At 34.5% G+C, this 5,000-nt stretch overlaps 1 protein-coding gene across 21 annotated transcripts in view; it reads right to left on the reverse strand.

Moving 5' to 3' along the window:
* LOC124953200 overlaps nt 1-5,000 on the reverse strand; it is a 101,373-nt gene that overhangs the window by 70,665 nt on the left and 25,708 nt on the right. The window contains exon 3 of one of the 21 annotated variants that reach the window (XR_007102157.1): nt 2,940-4,246. The exons of the other annotated variants lie outside the window; for them this stretch is intronic. The gene's annotated coding sequence lies outside the window, so the exon portion shown is untranslated. Of the gene's footprint in view, nt 1-2,939; nt 4,247-5,000 lie in introns of those variants that run through there. 21 annotated transcript variants of the gene reach the window in all.

The raw sequence follows: 5,000 nt of genomic DNA on the forward strand, positions 1-5,000 counted from the left end.
AGGAACGGAATAAAAATAAATAAAAAGATAAAAGTAAATGAAAATAAAAAAAAAATTAAATTAAACAAAAAGATAAGTAAAAGGAATAAGATTAAGCGAAAAAAAAAAAAGAAAAAAAAAGAAAAGAAAAGTAAATAAAAAGCAAAGCAATAAAAAAGTAAACGATCGAATTGAATAAGTTTCACGAATATAACAGAGAAAAAAAAAAGGGAGAGAGACAGAGAGAGAGAGAGAGAGAGAGAGAGAGAGAGAGAGAGAGAGAGAGAGAGAGAGAGAGAGAGAGAGAGGAATAGTTCGAAGTATGATTTTGGTAGTGGGAGAGAGTGCTTAGATGGGAGAGGGACGTATGTGGGGAGGGGTAAGAAAAGAGGGGAAAGGTTTAAAGAGGGCTGCTGTCGTCATTGGGATTCTAACCGAGCTCGTCCGCTTTTAAATGGACGACCCCTCGTTTTGTCGTCAACACAACGAAACGGCTTAACGCTACTATGCGCTTCGTCGCCTACATTTACGCGTCTCTCTCTCTCTCTCTCTCTCTTTCTCTCTTTATCTCTGTCTCACACATTCCATCGTATATAGACTTTGTGTGCCATAGGAACGAACTGGAAATCGCAGGACGGACGTGTGGACGGGCTCAATACCTTTTAGGTACGAAAGGAAGCGAACTTCCTTCCTACCTATGATGTCACGCGCGAGCACGAGCCATACACTATATGTGTATCTGTGTGTCTGTATGTATGTGTATGTGTGTAGGTATGTATGTATCCAACAGAGAGAGATGGATGGATGGGATGGATGGTTTGGGTGGGTGGGTGGATAGCTGGATGGATGCATGGATGGATAGAAAGAGATAAAGAGAGAGAGAGAGAGAGAGAGAGAGAGAGAGAGAGAGAGAGAGAGAGAGAATACACTAGCCACCGTTTATATAATCCATCCTGTGACGTCAAGTTGTTTAATCCATTCATTACTCGCGATCTCTCTCTCTTTCTCTCTCTCTTTTTATATCTCTTTCTCACTCGCTCTAACTATCTACGTTTCTGTTTCCCTGTCATTCTTGCAGTAATACGACGTAACAAAAATAGATCAATTAATGGACGCACCAACATGACAATGCGCCAATGTTCCTTCCTTCATTGTTACAATTTTTCTAATTTCTTTTCTTTTTTCTTTTCTTTTCTTTTTCTTTTTTCTTTTTTTTCTTTTTTTTTGGGAGCAATTAAAAATCATGTAATAAGTGGATAAAGAAAAACAATTTCTTTTCGATACTTTTGAATGCTTTTCTGGCCTCTTTTTTTTTTGTTATTCTTTCTTTTATTTTTTTACGCTTTTTAATTAATCCGAAAATTTCCCCATTCCCTCCTCCCCTCCCCACCCCTTAACTTCCGCCCCCCCCCACCCGGGATTCTTATCCTTTTGATTGGAAAAGATTTTTTTTCTCGTCGATTCTTTTTTCTTTCTTTTCTTTCCTTTTTTTTTTTTTCACCCTCGTGAGAATTTTAATCGCGCGATCGATTCGATCGATCGAACGAATATCGATTTCTTTTGAATGCGTATTATTTTTAGAAGAGGAAGGGCATGGGGGTGGGGGGTGGCGGCGGCGGAAAAAGAAAGAGGAAAAAAAAGAAAAGAAAAGAAAAGAAAAGAAAAAAAAAAAAAACGAGGAAATAGAGATCAATTTCGTAATGCGCTTACGCTTTCAATCATAGATAATGGCTTTTCGTTTAATCGATCCAACGAAGAGATGGAGGTTGGGGGAGTGGGGATGAAAGTGGGATCAAAGAGGTGGGAAAAGAGAAAGAAGAAAAAAAGGAAAGAAGAAAAAAATAAGAGTAAACAAATCGTGAAATTTGTCAAATTGTTCTTCGAAGATAAAAAAGAAGGAGAAGGAGGAGAGAGAGAGAGAGAGAGAGAGAGAGAGAAAGAGAGAAAAAAAAGAAAGAAAGTAGATGACTGAGAGAGATGACGTGATAATAGTTAAAATAAGTTTTCATTCGTTTCTTTTTTCATTCATGCTTTTCACTTTTCGAATTTGCACGAAAGGAAAAGTTTTACGTTCGGAAGATATAAAGCCTTGAGATCTATAATACGGACTGATTGTGTGTATATATATGTGTGTGTGTGTGTGTGTGTGTGTGTGTGTGTGTGTGTGTATGCACGCGCGTGTAATACACAGCAACACGGAATAGTGGGCGGACGTAACAACACGAGCAAACGATTCAGATATCAAAGCCAGTGATCTTCATTCCGGATTTTCCCGTTCTTTTTATTTCTTTTTTTTTTTGTTTGTTTGTTTGTTTTTTTTATCTTTTTATCCTTTTTCATTTTTTCAGTTATTTCTTTTTCTGCTTTTTTCTTTTTTTTTTTTTTTTTTTTTTTCTTTTTTATAATATGACCAATCATTTTCCGTTCCACACTCGTAATCGTAACGTCCAATCGAAGAAGGAAAAATTATCAAACGAAACGCGAATTGCAAAATTTTTCTTTGATCGATGTTCACTTTCTTTTCCATTTCTTTTATTTTTGAAGAGATAAAGGATAATGGAATTGCAAAAAAGTATGAAAGAATAAAATAAGATTATTGGATAACACAAAGATACTGGGACGGAGAGGGGGGGGGGGGGGGGGGGGGGGGGGGGGGGGGAGGGCAGCATCGATGACGGAATTTTGTTCGATTTTAATTTTACGTAACGTTAATCTAACGATAATATTTAATCTCTCATCGATTATGACATTAATACGTTTAAAAATGTGAATTCGCAATAGATAAAATTATTTTCTTCGACGAATTAAATAAATAAGATCACTCGTCTAATCACGTATCTAAATATTATAAACATATTGTGTTATACATATTATTTATTTATTTATTTAAAATATTATATATATATATATACACACACACACACATATATATATATATATATATAAATATACATACATGTAGTATAATTTCTTATCAAGTTAAAAAAAAGAGAGGAAAAAGAAGAAGAAGAAAAAAAAAAGAGAGACCTATTGAGAAACACTGTGCCAGGCAAGATGGTAAAATAATTGTCTTGTGATAACGTAATAAGAATATATGGCTCGTGTGGTCAATAGTTTTCCTTCAACTTCGTTGAAGGCGGTATGACGTAAGGGCGAGCACGACGGTCGATAAGAATTCCGACGCCTCCATTCAGTCGAGTACGAGAGAAAGAGGAAACCCGGACGCACGAGATAGAGAGAGAGAGAGAGAGAGAGAGAGAGAGAGAGAATAAGAGAGAGGGTGGTCTATAAGGGGAGGGGGGAGGAGGAGGCAGGAGGAGACAGAGGGGGAATCGGATACCGATACGAGAAGTCACGATTACGAAATCGTATTGCGAGCTCAAAGAGAACCATGGAATCTCATTCGAAAGAAAGAAAGAAAATAGAAAGAGAGAGAGAGAGAGAGAGAGAGAGAGACGATTTTAGAGATATGATGATTCTCTCTTTTCTCAAAATCGAAATCTAAATTGAAATTGATATTTTCAATGATAAAGAATTTTGTTATCCTTTTAAAGTCACAATGTGTTTCCTTTGGATATTAAAAAGAATATTTTAAAATACATTCAAGGCTAATAATTTTTTGCTTATCACTATAAGATGATTTCATTTGGATCTAAGCATATAGTATCATTCATTTCGAATGATGTTTCAAAAAAGAAAAAGGAAAAGAGATAAAGAGATAAAGAGAGATAGACAGATAGACAGATAGATAAATAGAGAGAGAGAGAGAGAGAGAGACATACAGAATAATAGAGTGATAGAGGAAGTCGATGGTTTACGATGTTATCTCGAATACATATCGATGATGAAAAACGTCATAGGTTTGCCTTTGATGATCTTAACGAGTCTCTCTCTCTCCCTCTCTCTCTCTCTCTCTCTCTCTCTCTCTCTCTCTTTCATTGAGACAGATAATAGCTTATGTTGGGTATACTTTCGCAGATGATTTGCGACGCGGAACGATAATAAAAGAGAAAGAAAAAAGAGACAGTGAGAGAGAGAGAGAGAGAGAGAGAGGAGAGAGGAGAGAGAGAGAATATATATGTGTATATGTATATGTATATGTATATGTATATGTATATGTAACTTACACGTGAATAAACGTATATTATCGCGTGTATTTTACGCAACAAGTCGCTCGTACGCGTGGGTCTCAGGTGGCGCCATGACGCAACTTCTTTATCGTTTATTCGGTTATGCTTGGCTCCACTTGATAATCGCGCGAATATGACTACAACGGGTACAACGGCTAAGACAATTACGACGACTACGATGACGATAGACTTAAAGATAATTATAGTTAACACCTTATCGTAGGTAAAACGATTTGATTATTTTTTCTTCCTTCTCTCTTTTTTTCTTGTTCTTTTACTTTCTCTCTCTCTCTCTCTCTCTCTCTTTCTCTCTCTCTCTCTCTCTTTTCTCTTTCAAGTTTATAAGAAAGAATTTTCTTATTCGAACGTATATTATCGATTTGCAATTTGACGTTTGAATTAATTTGTCTTTCTCCTTCTTCTTCTTCTTTTTTTTTTTTTTCTTTTTCTTTTCCATATAAATTTCAATGGATCTTTTTTACGAGAAAGAAGTGACGACGAGAGAGTAAAAAAAAAAAAAAAAAAAAAAAAAAAAAAAAAAGAAAAAGAAAAACAAAAAAAAAAAAAAAGGAATTGTATCTTCGTTCTTTTATAAATATTTTCGTTCATTGATTAAGACTATTTATATGACAATAAATAGATAGACTTGAGTTCGTAAATATTGATTTTCTTTTTTTAATAAATTTCTATTGATTTTTTAACGATAGGGAAAACATAAATTTATATCACTTTCATATCGTTTATATATATATATATATATATATATATATATATATATATATATATATATGTGTGTGTGTGTAAATATATAAACAATATACTACTTTTATAAAAGAAAAAAAGAAAAGAACATATAATACGTATTTCCTTTCCAAGGAACTTTCTATTAAT

This window comes from Vespa velutina, chromosome 11 (assembly GCF_912470025.1).
Source record: "Vespa velutina chromosome 11, iVesVel2.1, whole genome shotgun sequence".
In the NCBI taxonomy this organism is placed as follows: domain Eukaryota; kingdom Metazoa; phylum Arthropoda; class Insecta; order Hymenoptera; family Vespidae; genus Vespa; species Vespa velutina.